Raw genomic sequence first — 19,373 nt, 5'->3', positions numbered from 1 at the left:
GACCAAGGCCCTGAGCGCCCTGGGTTTACGCCCTGAATAGCTGTCTATCTTATTCCAGTCAACTGAAAATTTCAGGTCCCCACACATGATAACCGGTGTTGGCCAGTTTGCCAGCTCCCCCTCTAATAGATCGAACACATCCGGTTCATCATGATTTGAGCCGTATACTGTGCACATCGTATATCCTAGAGTCAGCTCGACTAATAACCATCTCCCTGAACTATCAGCCTTGAATCTCTTGGCCCCTCCTAGAGTTTGTTTCATCAGAATGGCGACCCCCTAACTGAGGAAGTCTGTGAAGAGCAGGCCAGTAACTCATATCCCCCTAAGTTCAATACATTTCTTTTTTCCCAGGGGAGATGGGTCTCTTGTAGATACAGGATATCGATGTTATTGAATTTAACGAAATGACCCAATCTTTGGCGCTTTCTCCAGTCATTAAGCCCTCCAATATTGAGGGTACAAATTTTAATGCATGGCATAATCTTGAATAAAGCTTCTCCAGCACGAAAGAACAACTGCCCAAAACGTATCCATTATTGTCAATGAAAGCCTCCGAATGAAACCAAATACCTTGTTGCACCATAACATCTCATTTTTAACTTTTTTCCCCTTCCCCCCTCCCGCCCCTCGCACCCCCACCCTCCCCAGCCCAACTCCCCCCCCTGCTCCCCCTCCCCCACCCACACACCCACACTGGTGAGGCGCTCAGATCTGGTCTGTGCGCGTGATGGGACGCAATTGAAGCAGTGGAGATGGACAAACTAAACCATAAGTGTATACCAAACCCTGCATATGAAAACAACTATTAAGTGCCTAGAAGCCACAGAAGAAAAACACCCCTGACAGCCATGATTCGCACTAAATGGACAACTTATGGAAGAACAACTCAGCTTCCCTTAAACATCACGAAGATTAGAAAGTACAGTTTGGACAAAATCAGACCCTGAGAGAGTCTAAATATTCTTTGGCCTTGATTTCAGATGCGAAATACAGGGTCTTTCCACCATTTATAATTTTCAATTGAGCCGGGTTGATCAAATATGCTTGCATCCTCTTATCTTGAAAAGGCTTTATCGGCTGTCTCAGTCTCCATCGCCTCTCCACAGTTATATGACAGAAGTCGGGGCGAACAAAGAATGATATCCCTTCAACAGCCCTTTTTTAGTCTGGTCTTGCCCTCTCTGCTATTGCCTGTCTCAGCACAAAGTTGCCCAAGAAAATTAAAATAGCTCTTGGTTTTTCCCCTTCCTTTGAGTGCTTGCCCAGTCTGAACGGGGTGCGGTGGGACTGCTGAATTTTGTCTGACCAATTCCAGACAAGCAGATCTGTAAATGCTTTCTCAAAGAGCTTGATGGTAAACTCTCTCGCGTCGGCCCCTTCAGCCCACTCTGGCACACCCAAGATCCTGAGGTTATTACCCCTCTGCCTGTTCTCCAAATCCTCCAACTTTCATTGGATATCCGTTATTTGAGCATTTTGGGCGTAGCTCTTGAACTAAACTTTCATTGGATATCCGTTATTTGAGCATTTTGGGCGTAGCTCTTGAACTACACACACATGGGATACATGTCTGGTAGGGTGGTAACTAACCACTGATCTATTTCTCTTCTATTGAATATATTAATGCTGAAATACTTTTTTCACTTATGATTTTTTTGCAGTAGCACACATCACTCACAAGGTCCTGAAGAAAGCCGGGCCAATAATCCAAACGGCTGAAACATGTTGACCCCACTCTTAGCCAAAAGATAGTTAAAATTATTCCAAACTATCAGGCGGTTTTTATCATATGGCATTAGGACAATTCCCAATAAACATATTTTTTGTCCTCTAGTCATTTTTATTACACTCACAGTTATCCCTTGCACTGCACTCCATCAGTCCTCACTTACCTTGAACAAACATAGTGACTGAGTCGTTCAGAGAGTAAGAGGTCTAGTACTTTTGTACATTTGCTTCTGTACCATCTTGGCTATAGGTGACCCCTCTACCTTGGTCTTCCAGATGACGAAGTTCCGCCAAATGGGTGGGCTGATGGAAACCATACTCAAGTCTGGGATTGGACAAGTTATGTAAAATTGGTGAACTGTAGTTGCTCCAATATTGGTGGTCTTTCTGTCACACCCAATAGACCGTGTTTCTCCCTATAGTCAGTCAGGTTCGTATTTAGGGGTAATGAGTAAAACTGGTCTTTAAACATTGCCCCCTAGACCCTCCCCACCTTTCTTGTTGTCAGGGTTAAAATGCCCTCAAGTTTGATACCAGGTTGCCTAAGGGTGTGCCTCTTCAAAGTGCTAGATCTGCAGGTCAGATCAGTTGAGCTCTCATCTCCTTCTGCTAGTTGCCATCTGTGTACAAGCCAGTGAGCTCATGGAGCCTGGTAAAGAATACGCTGAATACGTCAGGCAGCCACAGCAATTCTGACAACCCCCCTACAGGCATATCATCAATTATGTCATTTGACACTTCATGAGTGATGTAATATGGAGGTCATAAGCAGTGCATGCCTGGGTGTAAGTCATAATTAGCTCAGTAAACTACAAGTGGGGAATTTCAGTGGTTTTGTAAACTTTAGTTTTTATATTATTACAAGACCTAACTATAACATATATATTTAGCTCAATCTATCTATCTATCTATCTATCTATCTATCTATCTATCTATCTATCTATCTATCTATCTATCTATCTATCTATCTATCTATCTATCTATCTATCTATCTATCTATCTATTATCTATCTATCTATCTATCTATCTATCTGCTTAAAGTGTTTTGTTAGCATGTGACAGAAGTTTGTTGCATGAACACTTAAATATGTACCAAGAGCAGGTTTGTGATCCTGGCCTCGGTGACGTTCTCTCCAGAAGCAGAGTCACTCCTCATTAAATACTGCTGTGGTGCGTCAATAAGGCCTGTAGGCATCATTTAGTAGGTAGTAGGTAACTGGTTAAAATTGGGAAATAATCTCTATACTGTATTAGTTATTATGTTGAATGCAGGAGTTACCAACTTATGGTGTGATTCCCACCTACTAAGTAATGCCCACGGCACTTTGTACACATATATATTACTTACCCTAGTCCCGTGGGTATAAAGGGTGTGGTAGATCTACTAAGACAAGGGTGCATACAGAGGAGGATCTCGGAGGCTAAACCTAAGGCGAATGAATACAAAGAAACCATATAGCACTGGTTCACATGAAGCGGTAGCACTATCTTGAAAGGGTATTTCCTCATTTGCATGGAGCGTGGCATCATGCAAATGAGGGAATCTCCTTGTCTCTGTGCCTGCTCCGTATTATGGACGTGGGAGCAAGGGCAAAGAAGCTGTAAGGAGGGGCCCGAACCACACCCTGTGGCATGTTGTGAGATGATGAGATGTGATCATGACTCCAGTCCCATGCGCCTGTGTGAACATAGCTTGTGCCTACATTTCAAATCAGGTTGCGTTTGTGAGTGTTGGGGTAATATCGGTTCATGTGAGACCTGAGCACTGCCTGTCAAAGATACGCTGAGTGTTCATATTTGAAGGATTCAGCGTATAGAACATATGATGTATGTGTCGCATACACAGCATGCACTTGGTGGACATCTTAGGAGGATTGGAGAGTGCATTCATGAACATGTAACACATTGACTTCCAATGCTGCAAGATCCAGACGGCAAGTACGGCGGCCATCGTAAAGGTTGGAGAAGGGGGAGAAGTGCTTACATGATGGTGACAGGCACACTAACATCATAGTGCCAATATTGGCAACACACTCCCCATCACAAATACAGCAATCTCCTGATGAAATAAACAGAAGACACCTTTTTTTCGTGGAGAAAATTGGTGCCGATTTATTTGCATACCAAAATATGCCAACATGTGCGTTAGCTTACGGACGATCCAAGGGCAAGCAGCCCCTCCGCTGCCTGGCCATCTGATGAGCCAAATTGCACCGTGGCCCTAGCCAATTGGTGCTTACCAATTTTGGGGGAGGGGTTACCCTCTTCCACCGGTGGACCAACAGTCCACCCCTCTTCTCACGCTCCTTAAGGGGGTGGAGCATTCCAGGCAACCCCTGGTTGCTCAGGTTTACAACCGCCCGTAGGACTAGCGGGGCAACGTCTCTCCTCCAGGGTCTACCCTGAGGACTTCCTGGACATTTGCACCCTTGTGCTCCTGAAGAGGGTACCTCTGTGTACCTTTCAGCCTCTGGATCTCTCTGTAAGTCCGCCTGCAGCACAAAATAAGAAGTTGAACACCTCTTCCACCCCACCCCCTGAATATACCCCGGGTAAGCAGTAGGAAGGGAATCAATGTGAAGGGTAGCGGCCAAAAGAGTACGGCAGGTGGACTGGAGAGGTATTTAAACCTATCTCCCAGCCCACCCGTGCCCAGAAATGATGTGGGCCCAGGGGGATCCCTCAGCACTAGGCTGTATTGTGTGCCCTCATGTGGCACTAAGGCGGCTGCCCTCTTATGAGGGTCCCCTGCGTGGACTGCGGGCAGCCAGATATTGCCAATATCGGCAACACACTCCCAATCACACATACAGCAATCTCCTGATAAAATAAAAAGACAAGACACCTTTTTTTCAAGGAGAAAATTGCTGCAGATTTATCTGCATACCAACATTTTAGGATTACTACTGTGGCACTTCTTGCACCTGAGGATGTCTCCATCTGTACTTCTCTAGAATTTATAGGAGTGGTTTTCCTGACCGAGTCACTCACTGGTTCTCTTATTGGCAAATCCATCAGGGAAATCACTGACTCACATTCACTTGCTTGATCATCGATTATTAAGGGTTCTTTTCTAGGCTGTACTACAGGTGTAGTTAGTACGGTATTTTTAGGACTAGGTTGTTTATCTCCATACAGAGGATCCACTGGGCCAATGGTTACCGGAATTTTCAAGGCTTCAGGACTCGTATTCAATGGAGACATTTCCTGAATTAACTCATTTCTTTGTTTATTTAATGCTTCTCTTTTCCTGTCTTCTGGTACTTTTTCTAACAAAGTCTCATGTACCACTTGCGGAATCAGAGGTGGTTTCAGGAATGGAGCATTTGGATTAACTGTGCTTGGCTCCTCATTATAAGGTGGGGGTTTTTTCATTAATAAATCCTCCAAAAAGTCATCATCCGATTCACCACTAGTCATTAAATGTTTTGTTTTCTCAGTCCTTTTACTTCCAGGGGGTTCTTCTAAATTTAATACAGGATATATTCCTTCCACTAACATGGACTGTCTCCATTGTTTCATTTGTTTGTCTGTTGGTTCTTTTGAAAATTAATGATAAAACTTACTCCAATTCCTGTTACTCCTGGGTCTATCTCGCTCAAAAGCCTCAGTTTCCCATTCCTCCCATGCCTCATATTGTGTTAATCTAGGTCTGGGATCTAATTCATTCATGCGAGATCTGAAATTATACAAAACTCTGCCATTAAACGTACCATTTTCTGGAAATTCTAAAACACCATCATCTTTTGTATACTCCATCCAATTTTCTAACCATACACAAGTGTGATAGCCCCTTTCGACCATCATGTATGATGCGGGCGTATTTTGTGGTGGAATAATAATCCCTTCTCTTGTTTTAATTGCTTTATCTTTCTTTAAATAATTCTTAATTCTTTTAATGAATGACATTTTTCTCTTCTCTCCGTACATGATATAAGGTCTTCCTCTTATATACTGTTCTTGTGCAAACCCTAAATATTTTCTATCGGGTCTACCTCCTACAATCGGACCTACATGCCACATATATTTTAAACGCAAATCTTTAGGATAGCTCTCAATTTGTTTACAAAATTACTTCCAATACCAGCGCATCTTTTATTTTTCAGTGACCAATCAAAATTTTGAATTAAAAATAAATCCAACCAATAGTTATGCGGCTTTTCTTGTGAGATTAGTTCTCACGCTCCTGTACTCACCCCTACCTTACAATTAGTATCTCAGCTACACACCCGCTGTCTCAACCAATACCAGCGCGGCTCTGAGTGATGTCAGCCCAGCTCCGCGACTGACTCCCTCCTATGCAAGGTAACAGGAAAACTTAATTTCTTTCACTTCTAATGCAGATTGTGTTATTCAACAACGTGAAAACACTGTGCCTGAGTGACTAATTCAAAGAAAAGATAATTTCACTCACTGCGAGTAAATACCTTCCGCTTACTCTTCACACACTACAAGTAGATCCCTTCCGTCTACCCTTCACGCAAGCATTAGAGAACCTGCTACTTCTTCAAACTTCTCCCCTCTAGGATATACTAAGGCCAAAGTTTCACCAGCGAACCCCTTTTCTATCAATCAAGCTCAGAAGAACCTGCTACTACTTCAGTGTGACCCTTTCTAGGTGATATCACACAAAAAGTTTTGCCAGCGAACTCTTTGCTATCAACTATTCACACATTTATACAGAAAATTCCCTAAAATAGTGCTTCCGGTTCTATCTAACCATGCACTTACTTCCTACAGGCAAGTGACCTCACTGCAGTGTGGCTTCCATTTACCACCCGCTATTCTGCCCCTGGAGATTCCAGACAAAACATGAAACAGGTACGAACAGTTTTGGTTAGTACATAAAATCAATACAATCAATATTACAATTTCAAATATGCTAAAATATTTTCATTAACCAACTAACTACAACTAAGGGGCAGATTTATGAGGCCGTTGCGCCTCTTTGCGCCGCAGTTGCGTCACTTTATTTGACGCAACTGCGGCGCAAACAATGCGCCCTATTTACAACGTGACGCATCTAGGAGATGCGTCACGTTGTAAAGCACTGCGCCATAAGGAGGCGTTCCTGCGCAGGGGGGGGTGTTCCTGCACAGAAACGCCTCCTGAAAGTGGCTGAGTGAAATCTATGAGATTTCACTCAGTCACTTTTAGGGCAATGCTGCGTGAAAACCCTGCGCCTGCTTGAAGCAGGCGTAAGGCTTGATGCAGCATTAGTAGAATGGGGCACCCCGTGCCTTGCTGGAGCTGCGTCGCGCTTGCGACGCAACTGCAGCAATGCGCCACATTTCCGGCACAGATGCGTCACGCATCTGTGCCGTTTTTGCACCATGGTGCACCGCATTATAAATGCGGCGCACCATGGGTGGCGTAGCTGTGGCGCACGTTAACTGGCGCATCCCTCGGGATGCGCCAGTTAACATAAATCTGCCCCTAAGTACCTATCTTAACTAAACCCTAACCATCATGCTGCTACCAAATAAAATACTGATAGAGCGTGCAGGTCACCTGACTTGGTTTTACCATACTCACCTGGGCTCATAAAACAACATATGATGAGTTTTAATCAGGTAAGCTGTGCACTTACTCTAATCAGTGATTTATAAATTTCATTTAGGACCTATACCATTGACTTACCAATCCGTGTTATCGGTACCTAAAGTCCTAAGGGATCAAAGGAGTTAAAATAATAGGTAGAATAATAACATTTGCATTGGTATAATAACCACACACTCGGGAAAGGTTTAAACTCTTTATCTAAATTTCTTAAATGTCTTAATCCACATATTAAACATCAGAAATCTTTCAATCAGGAAAACAATGATTAGAATGAAAATATGCAGAGATTTTATAAAGCAGTCTTTACGCTTTTGACATTAAGGTGGGAAGAGAGAAGGGAACAGTACAATGACATACCCACATTGAATATTTACCTAGAATGGTATGAAGACCAACCCTGGCCACGGATCAGTCAAAGGATAGAGCCCAAAGTGCAAGTGCCAGCGAGACAAAGGTGCCGACCAGAAATCAGGACAGGTGCAGCCAAATTTGGATCAGGACAGGACCACCACAGGCTAAGACCGGCACCCACAGTTAAAGTTGCTAGGCCAGCACTACAACCCTCTCTGCAGCTAACAGCCTAACCCCGATTGGGTTATCGAATCTTCTGACAGAGTGCTCTGCCAGCACCTCTGCTCTCGATCACCTATTGAGTGCGTTTGGTCAGTGACAGGTCAGCTATTCGGACAAGTTGGACAAATTTGCTAACTAAGCCTACTCTAGTTATACTGTTTTCCAGGATAGTGTAACACCCCCCAACATTGTAAGTGTAAGGATCCCCAATTTTGCTTGGACAAGAGATGGGGGGAGATCATCACACCATACTAAAATGAAACTTTTACTTCTGAATATTCTATTAACGTTTCCGCCCATCAAATTTAATTTTCCCATGCATCTTTATTCCACCCAACAATATATGTTCTCATCGAAATGCAATGTTAACAATATTTTCTTCCGCTTGGGGTCAGCAGGTTAGATTCCCAGGCGCATCTTTTAATGTACTGTAAGTTTGGCATGGCTTCAATGCCAAATGACTTCAGCTTCTTCTGGAGTTTGACATGCGCAGTGTGGGTTTTCAAGATGGAGTAACAACACCTCTCAGGCCCAGGATTATCCTTACATGAAAAAATAGAAAATAAACAGTTTTAGAACAGAGAATAAATGAATGTACTGTATACCACTTATCTCTACTCCACGTTAATAATTAGGCAAAACAAACAGCTTAGCAAAAGTAGCAGTGCAAGCTTCATGCATGCTGTAACACAGAGCAGCCATCTTAATTTTAGTGCGCAGAAGCGAAGGTTTCCCTCCATGCCGAGAAAGACGTCATGTCACATGAGTATGACAGACGCACGCGCAGTAGGAAATCCCGCGGAGCAGTGGCCATTTTAGTGCAAGCAGATTATTGTTAGTAGAAACACATAAGCAAGCTTCTTCTAGAAACCTAACCTGTTGTGAAGTGCAATATTAATAAGACAAGCATGTTAGTTAGTACATTAACGTTATGTCGAGAGGACTGAATTCAAGCAAGTCGCATTACGTGCGAATCCTAGCTCCATCAGTGCCAGCTGCTAAATAATAAAATGACAATTGTTGGTTTATCAAAGTTCAAAACGGTGTTGCATGCGTGCCACAAGAGCTATCAGTAAAATTACCTGTTGTCAGTGACATATATGTGAAATACCAGTGCAACAAGCAAGCAAAGAATTTGTGATCCCACCTCATACATACCGCTCTTAGCTTTCACGTGAGATGCCTTGCCGTACTTTTTTCCCTCCCCTTGAACACAGGGAAATAAGCAGAGCAATGTTTACCAGCATATTTTCTAAACTCTCTCTATCTGTTTCAAATTTCAACATGTCGTGGGACAACAGACAATTAAAAAATATGTGAGAATCACACCAAGACGTTGTCACTTGAAGCAATGTGGGCACATGCACTATTGAAATGCACCATTGACACTTGCCAAAGTGACAAGCGCACTGCTGCAGAGTACATCCGGAAAGGCACAGGTAAAAGCAGCAAAGGAGACCAATTAGAAAGAGCCTTTTCTTTACCCATGTGTATCTGCGCTACCTGCGTTCACAAAAGGACTTCTGGGGAGGACAACTACGGGAGTGATGCCAGACAGTGAAATACAGACTCATGAAAGTCAGAGTTACGGCCATTTTTAGCTTTCGCAAACAGAGATTTGGGCCGTTTGCGAACGCTAAAAAGGGTTGTAGCATATATCAACCCTATTTTGAGAGTCAGTAACTTTTTACCCAACTCACAAAATAGCAATTGCGTGTCTCTATTAGGAAGGGGCGTGCCAAGGGCGTCCTTTTCTAAAAGCGAGCCACAAGGACATGTGCAATTGTTTTGTGACCGGAATGTGGTCGCAAAACATTCACACTTTACCACCTACTTCAAGTAGGTGGTAAGCCAGTCGCAAACGGGAAGGAGTCCCGAGCGGACCCCTTCCCTTCTGTGACTGGCAGTGAAAACACTTTTTTGGAGCTGGCAGTATATGTGGCCCATGTTAGTGGCAGATTAAAAACAGAGATATTGTGCCAATTGGGCAATGAGCTAATATTAGGGTTTCTGCCCTTCTATGTGGGAAAATTATGTTTGGGATAAGAAGATTCTAGAGAAAAGACAAAATGCCCCTGAATAGATTTTGAAAAGAGTTAGCATGAATATGAATCTATGCAGGTGTTTCTCGTGTAATACTGTTCAGGCAATGCTCGGGTGATATGTACAGTACGTGGCATGGTGCGTAAATACTTTGTTGACAATATATACACAGTTGCTAAAAATATGTTATCAATTGATCAAATGCCTTTTGCTGAAATTGACCTACACAGTGTCATGCACATGAACATCCCCAACCCAGATGCAAATAAAATATATAAGCAATAGTTATTTTTTCATTTTCTTGATGAAAAATTATTTTGGGCTCATTTGCAAGCCCATTGCGCCGAGGGTGCGTCACTTTTTGAGACGCACCAACAGCGCTGTGTGCCTGCTCATATTTTCAAGGCCACGTAAAGTCACCCTGCATGAATTTTCATGGCTTTGTAAATATTGACCCCTTTGATAAATTATTCTTCCATGGGTGTTACTGTGGTGGTTCGCATGCAACATCCATGGAACCTGACACATTACCAAATTAAAAAAGTGCGAGGGGAGGCATTGGAGTGGCGCTACGAGAAGAAATACTTTTATTTCTCCTTGTTTTTTGCTCGTTCTATGTGTGCTGCGTTCAGCACACATAGAAGGAGCAAAACACCATTAATGATTGTTTTTGTGCAGGAAGTTGTCCCTTCCTGCACAACAACAATCATCTCTGCAATGCAGGCAACCTTGCACTATGGCGCAAGGGTGTCTGCACTGGCCCATGGCTGCTGGTTGTGCACCGGCACAGAGGAGAAGGACAGGAATGCACCATATCTTGTAGATACAGCACTTCCTAGCACTTTTATTTCTCTGCACAGCAGTCCGCAAGAAGGCTTCCTGTGCTACTGTGCTTCAAAATATGGTAAATAAGGCCTTTTGTTTGTTCCAGAACTTCTGTGCTTAGGGAAGGGGGCATATTTACAAGGGCATTGCGCCGCCGGAACGTCACTTTTCCCAACATTTCGGTAGTGTAATGTGTTACAATGAAGAAAGAAGCGATGACATGTCGTGTAGAATAGGATCACAGCTTTACCATTACAACATAATGCCCTGCTCCATAATTACAAAGCGGCGTTAAGCAACTTTGCAGTCTTAATGATGATATGTAAATATCGTCCCCTTTCATGCAGGTATCTTCGTAAAAGAGACTTGCAATGGGTGTTGCTGTGGGAGTTCCACCACAACAGCCATTGCTTTATGAGGCTGCCCCAGATTTACTAGGGTCTGTAAATCTGAGGCAGAGCCAACAACTAACGCTACAGAACAGCAGCCGTTAGATTTCCGCAAGGAAGAGAAATATTTTTATTTCTCCTTGTTTTTGCACTTTCTATGTGTTCTGAATTCTACAGCACACATAGCAAGAGCAAATCGTCTTTGAATATTGTTCAAGTGCAGAAAGATGCCCCTTCATACATATAAACAATCATCCTTACAACACAGACACGATTTGCACCATGGTTAAAGGGTGTCTGCTTTGCATGGAATCATGCCTGCAATGCAGGCACCCTTGCTCTGTGGCACAAGGGTGTCCGTGTTGGCACTAGGCAGCTTTGTTTAGAGTCAGCACAAGGGGAAACACAGGGGTGCTCTGTATACTTGTGAATACTGTGAATCCCTGCATTTATTTTAATTTTACAGTGGGGAGCTGCTAAACTGTGTGCAGTGCTGCACCATTCTCTTGTAAATACCCCCCTTGGTTTGTGTGAATCCCTTGTACTGTTTTTTGATCGAACTATGTCGGTAACTCACTGACGTTTCCAACCCCCCCCCCAAAAGAAATATTGATTGCACCTGTGTCTTAACTAATAAGTTATTGATATTAAAACAAAATATTCCACAAAATCATACTGCTTTTGTACTTTTTTTGTTAAAAAGAGACATGAGTTACCCTTACACTGGGATGTTTGACATGCCAAAATCTATTTATGTAATAAAATAAGCGTTGGAAAAACAGCAATTAGTCTGCTCCATTCTTTGACACCCTTTCTTTGCCATCCTCTATTTGCATTTTAAGTTGTCACCTAGATCCTTGTATCATCAAACAGTGTTTCATCCATAACTAGGGGTAAGTTACATTAGGTTTCCACATTCCATAACATGGAGAACATCACAATGAATCAACAGATCACCTCTAGAGAGCACATGAGGTCCCTGATCAACACATGCAAATAACAAAACTAAGGGGCCCATTATGTTGTCGGGCGGATTGCCCCCGCCAGGCTGGCGGTAGCCACCGCCAGCCTGTCGGGGGCAATCCGCCCGACATCCACACTCGTTTTCGCCCCGCCATATCAGTATGGCGGGGGGGACCTCGACGGAGGGAAAGAACCTCCACCGCTTTTTCACCCCAATCGCCTTGCGGCCAGGGCGGAAAAGTTAATAATATGGTGGCGGTGTCTATCAGACACCGCCAGCCATATTATGATGGGCGTCTGTAGGTGCACTTCTGCGACGGCGAAGCCGCCACGGAAAGGCATGCGGTCTTCACTCTGGGGACCCCCTGCGGGCCTCCAGAGTGAAGGCGAAGTGGGGGTGCACACGGGGGTATCTGTGGTACCAACCTTCATTTGCATAAACAAAGCGGCAGGCACCGCACGGTGCCTGCCGCCTTGTTTATGCAAATACATCAATGCATTTTTAGCATTGTGGCGGGCGGTGCAGAGAGCACCTCCCGCCACAATTCTAAAAATGCATCCACTGAGGCGGGCACATCCTAATACCCCCCACGGGACCCCCGCCCTTATGGCGGGCGGTCCCGAATTCCAACAGGATGGCGGGCGGACAAAGTCCGCCCGTCATCCTAATGAGCCCCTTAGTTTTCTGTAATCAAAATGTCCTGTAAGTAATACTCCTAGTTATACATTTGAATGCCCAGTATCGCTGCTCGTTGTATTACGGATGCAGTATGGGAGTCAGATGCCTTGGCATCTATGGGTAGGTAGTACCCTCTTGAGAAAGATAAGTAATTGTTAACAAGTTGCAACTGCACTGTTAAAAAACAAAATGATGATATTAAGGAATTGTTCTATGTGTGAATAGAGGACATCCTATTTAATTCAACATAGACATAACTTTACTTCAGTTGTTCTCTGCAAGTATCATTTGCCCTGTGTCAGAAACAGTCACACTCATGTTCGCTCATTAAGATGAAATACAGGAAAAGTATTCACCTTGAAACCAATTTGTCCCCTGTTTGTCTATCATGCCATTCATGCAGTTGTTGCTCGCATGACTCATGGGAGGGGTGGCATGGGGGTCGCGCGGGGGAGAGCTAAAAATACAAAAAAAAAAAAAAAACTTACTGTGTCCCGCGCCGCCTCCACTCCTGGCAGGGTCCCACTGCTGAAATAGGAAAAAGTCAGCCTCCCTCCCCACCCCTCCCCTCCCCTCCCCTAAGCCAATTACAATACTGCAATGGCAGCATTGTGATTTGTCCGGATGGCTCCCAGCTGGGCGCCTGTAGAGAGTCTGCAGCCTACATAGAAAAAATCCAGAGTGTGCATGGCTGGTTTGGTCGGCACCAGAGGACCAACCAAACAGTTAGGGACTCAGAGTGGGCAAGCCACTCCTCCCAGACCCATACCACCAGGCATACCCTTCCGCCCGCCCCCAACCAGGCATACCTTGCCTACTGCTTTCTCACAGCGCGAGAAGCAGAACAATAAAATGATATTTAAAATACCATTTTATCTTTATGCTTCTCGCACTGCGAGAAAGCAGTGGGGAGACGCTCCTCCGCCCCAATGGAGGAGCTGCCTCTGCGTTCATGTAGTCTTTAATGCTTGCTGCTGCTCTGTAAGATGTGAGTCATGTGAAGCCAGAAAAACTAGCATATCCATATGTGATGATCACATCTGCATCTCTAATCATTTGCACACTCAAGGAGTAACTACATTTACTGTTTGAGAACACTTGTACCTCTGCTTTTAGAGTGGCGGTCATATTTTGGCACAATCAATACCACCCTCCATATGGGGAACTGAAGTGTACATAAAACAGTTTTAGTAGCAAAATTACAAAAATGGAAAGGAACGCTTTATAGTAATATCCATATCAACAATGTATTATTGTATTTCTTCAGCAAACAGTCAGCAGGCCACGTTCCAATAAAATATTCAAATTTTTATTCCAAAATTGTTGCAGATGAATCGATATGTCACATATTCATGACGTCTTTTCAGCCTACGCATTTCGTCCTATACCGGATGTCATCAGGGCTTATGAATAGCTGTATTAGTTTATACTCTATTCCAGCTTCCTTGGGATTCAAGTCCAAAGACCTTAATAAATACACATAAATATTCGGTCTTCGTAAGAAGTTATCCACAGTATCCACTGCGCCACGGTATCCATTCTTTCCTAGTTTTGCATTATCAGCTAAGGCCGCGATAAGCCTCCTCCATGAACAGCTAGTCCGATAATTCGTGGGTATTCCCTTAAAATCCCAATGTTTAAAGTAATGTTATAGTTAGAAGACTATGTCAATGACAACATTGTTATTTTGAAATAAAAAAAACTCAGAAATTCACCAGTTACAGTTTGCACCCCGCCATGCACTGCTTCTGCCCTTACAGCTTGCATCACTCAGGACTTGTTCAATGATATTACTTCTGACTTAGCTGATCACATCTGATCACATTTCAAATGACATCACTGATGACATTTGACCCTTCTTAAAGAAGTCTATGGAAAATTCATTCATTTTGGGTTTTGGTATATATAGTCTTGGGCTAAGTCTATAATAGTCAGTGGTCGAAGTGAGGGAAAAAAGTAGGAGAACTGTGGGCGGAGAATCAGAGGGTGGGAATAACCTAATGATTGAGTCAGTAAGTGGAGTCAGAGATGTGGCCAGAAACAGCAACACATCCTAATTTGTATTATTTGTGTGGCATTTTACTGGGCAGTTATAGCTTATTACGTTATTTCAACCAATGGATACACATGCTTATTTAAGGGTAAATATGACTTATTGACATTAAAATACATTCACAGTGTGAGATACATTTCGAATCGTTCCATAATCTTTTATTCGGTTACCACTTGTTGAAACCATAAAAAGTACATCAATAAAACAATCACTTGTGACAAAGTTTGAAAAATAAAAACTAACTGAACTAAAAACAAAGAAATACAAATTAATTAAATAAAAATAAAGATATATACTACAGCAAAAGCTCAAAAACTTAAATAATAAGTACAGTCTCTTACATAAAAGTAGGAAACGTGGTCATAAAAAGAATAAATCAATCAAGAGCGTGACGTATCTTAACCGCATCGCTGCTGCGGTGATTTTTGCGCTGTGCTGCAAATTGCCATTTTGCTGCTGTCATGACGAGCTCAGCTCGTCATCAGCACACGACACCCGTGGGTGATGACGAGCTGAGCTCGTCATCAGCATCGAAAGGGTTAATACTAGTTTTTAAGAAAGTAGCTATGCACTTTGCAAAATGTACTGAGTCCAAAAGCTGTAAAGAAGTAAATGCTGGATAACATGACCTTTGGCCAATTGCGCGAAGAAGTGGTAAAATCCAGGTTTTACGGGGTAGTTTATAAAATTTACAAAAGAAGATAACATGAATTGTTGACTGTATAGATACACCATCACATGGGCAGTTCGTGATGGGATTCGACCAGTTCTGTATTTGGGGAAAGGAAACTAAACGAAAAAAAGAGTTGAAACGGAATCTTGTCAAGAGATATTTCTCATAGTTAGACAAATGATATGACAAATATGGCTGGATACCTTTATCAATCTGGATTGCACCAATTTGGGAGTTAGAGGGTTTTAAGATCTCTGTTGAACCACGAAGTTCTCTAAGGTGGCCCAAACAGATCCTTTTTAGTTCCTTTCTTGAGATGTCCTCCACACTAGGTGGGTCGTCGAAGAAGGAACTACGTCCATGATCTCTAAGGAAATTCCCAACGTAGACTAGCCATGGGATCCTTCGCCAATTTGTTAAGTCCATGCAGTCTTTGATCAAGGAACGTGTTAAATGGCATTCGGCTTTTGTCCAAATACGATGCCATAGAAGAATTGGTTGGGATCGTATTGTATCAATTATGTAGTCCATGCCTAGCTTGTTATGGGAGGTATAGGTCGGCGCTTTGCGGGAGTGCCAGAAGATATTTAACAAACCCATTCTCTATTGTCTGAATTGAGTCTATTGGACCAAAGCCCCAAACTCCCGCGCCATAGGTAGCCACACTATGGCATTTTGCGTAATAAATTTTGAGCAATTCGGTAGGTGCAGGTTTGCCAAGTTTCCTAGAGAAGGAAACCAAGGCCGTTGTTGCTCGTTGATAAAGAAGTTTTCTACTGGCCGTGGCCTGTCGCCAAGTTAAAGAGTCATCCACCAATATGCCTAAGTACGGATAAGCTGATGTTTTTTCCAGCCTTATGTTTTCAACAAAAATAGGTTTGGGGTGCTTGACCTTCGGACCAATGTGCATAGTAAAAGTATTTTTTATGTTGATTTTAAGGCCGAGAGAACCCATGAAAGAACAGTATTTATTAAGTTGCTTTTGTAATTGATTCAATGTTCTGGCAAGGATAACCGAGTCATCTGCATATAGCAGTGTTGGTATTGGGCGGTGGTTTATTTGGGGTAGATCCTGGCTCCCTTCAAGCATGGCCTGCTTGAGTCCGTTGGTATAAAGATTGAACAGGAAGGGAGCAAGTACGCATCCCTGCCTTACCCCTTTTCCGATAGCAAAAGATGGTGAAAGATCGCCATTTACTCCAAATCTGACACAAACCGTTGCGTCGGAATACAGTTCTCACAGAAAAACAATGAGGGCTGGGTCCACCCCAAGGTCCCTCAGAATAGCCCAGAGTTTGGGGTGCTGAACGCACTCGAACGCTGCACTGAGGTCAACGTATACGAGAAAGATGTTACCTCCTTTGTACTTCCCTATCAGGAGGGCAAGATTCAGAGCCTGCTCCACAGTCCCAAGACCCCTCTGGAAACCGTATTGCAGGTCGGTCATGATGTTATTGGTTTGGGCCCAGGTTTGAAGTCGGTCCAATACCACCCGACCTGCAACTTTACCCATGGAATCCAGAAGGGAGATAGGCCTGTAGCAAGCAGGATCATTTCGATTTCTTTTTTTGAAGATGGGAAGCAGTATTGATGTTGACCATGAATCTATCAACCCAATTTTTGTAGCTGCCGCCAGGACCTGGGTGAGGAGTGGGGACCAAAGTTCAATGTTGTAAAGGAAAAAGTCTAACGGGACACCATCTGGCCCGGGTGCCTTACCCAATTTAGACGTTTTAAGTGCTTTAGCGACCTCTGCGTGACTAAAATGGGCATTAATCGGGTAGCTACTACTTCCCGGTTTGCTACTTCTGTTCTGATCTTCACCTGGAGGATCAGGTTTAAATTTCCCAAAAATTTTAGAAAAATGGGCAACCCATTCTTCTGCTGTCACTGCAACATCTAAGTGCTGACCTTGTGATGAGTCGGCCAGGAAGGGAGATCTGATAACTTGCCAAAAGCGGGCGCTGTCTTTGTTATGGCAGCTATCATGCAGCTGTGCCCAAAGGTTTTGCTTAATTTCTCTCCTGCGTTCTATTCTGGCTAAATTGTAAAGTTTCCTTAGACTGGAAATTTCCGAAGTATCCCTCATGGTTCTATGGAGGGCTGCCTTTAGGTTTGAAAGGGCCTTACGACACTTCGTATTAAACCATCTCTCAGTAGAACATTTTTTGTTTTTCTTTTGTTTGGCTGTGAACTCCTCTCTAATTACCACCAAGATTTTTTGAAAGCTGGCCATGATAGTTTGGGGAGTTGAATCTGGAGTTAGGCAATCAGAAACACAGGGACTAGCATTTACAAGAACCCACTCAGTGATTACGGCTGGATCCACCTTTGCCCATTTGACTGTGTAACCATTCACCTTGTTCATACTTAATGAACTTTGTGTTAACTGGCTGGTGGTGTTAAAGTGTAAAGAAACATTTTTAAGAACCACTGTAACACTGATGGGAAAGTGGTCACTAGTAACGTCAGACCCAGTTTGGAAGTTTTCCACTTGACCCTTCAAGCTGTAAGAGGACATGATGTAGTCAATAGTAGTAGAGAACCCCCTACCGTGGAAGGTTGATAGAAAGTCAGTTGGAGGTTCCACTAAGTCATTGACAAATACAAGTTCTAATGAGAAGAGAGACTCGTTCAGTATGTTACCGCAGGTAGAGTGTGCAAAGTGGGACAATGGACTTCCATGTTCATCCAATAAGCCACAGTTTCCATTTTTGTAGTTAGTGCATAGTGGAAGGTTAAAATCACCACCCCAGACCACGTATACTGGGGCTGGCTGAAGTTCACTACGCAAAGTTATTAAAAAAGTGGTAATTTCGTTAAGGATTTTTATACAATCCATTGTTCCAAGATTATTGTAAAAATTAACCAAAAAGTAATTACTGTTTTTAAAATTGTTTTTATTAAAATTGAGTTGCAGTATTTGGTAACACGGGTCTTCTTTGGACCTGCATATTGTTAAGGGAGACAAAGTGTTGGCAACATAAACTGCCAGTCCTCTCTTGGGTCTACCTGTAACTCCCTTGACTAGCCGGGATGTAAAACGTTTTATAACCCACTAAATGATGTGGGATAGTTGACCATGTTTCTTGGAGGCAGACTATCTGGTGTTCAGTTATCGTATCCAACCACGGTTGGAAAGACTTTTTGGCACGTAAACCTGCAACGTTCCAATACAAGATTGAAAAGCGCAGATTTATAGTATGGGGACGGTCATTTGGTTGTAATGATAGAGTTTTAGGTGACAGAAGATCGGGAACACATATAGGCAAACATGCCAATGGGACGACGATCTCTGAGTTATTCTTATTAGCAGGGTCCTTAGCCTGATGAATTTTTATGGACGTTTGTTCCAGTAGGAGCCTCCTGGGATCTGACCTTCCTTTTATTAGGGGGGACAGAAAAAAGTTCTAACTTGGTTCTTTCCTTATTAGCTTTTTGGATGGACGTTATTAGTTGTAAGGAAGTATGACATTCCAGGAAGCTTAATTGTGTTCCTGGGCTAGGTGGAGCACCAGAAACTCTAGGGGCCTCATTATCACTGGTTATGATCACTGATGGTCAATCTACCATTTCCAGACAGTCGTAGCGATTTCTGGTTGGAAGACCTTGCCAACCCTCCATAGAAAATTGGGTCCTGTCTGGATACCAGAACTGTGTCTGCCAATCTCTATTCCTATTTCTATACCTGTGACCCACTTGATTCCAGTGCCCTTCAGAAGGTTGTTGCCAGTTTTGTATAGGGAAGTATTGGTACGTGTTTACTGGAGGGTAGAAAAAGGAGAGGCGTTGGGCGTCAATTCCCCCCTTTTCATCCTGCTCAGTCTGGATTCAGAGCTGCCTACAGTACCGAGACTGCTCTAGTTGAGGTATCGGAGGCTG

Source organism: Lissotriton vulgaris, chromosome 10 (genome assembly GCF_964263255.1).
Source record: "Lissotriton vulgaris chromosome 10, aLisVul1.2, whole genome shotgun sequence".
In the NCBI taxonomy this organism is placed as follows: Eukaryota; Metazoa; Chordata; class Amphibia; order Caudata; family Salamandridae; genus Lissotriton; species Lissotriton vulgaris.
This window is presented reverse-complemented; position numbering follows the sequence as displayed.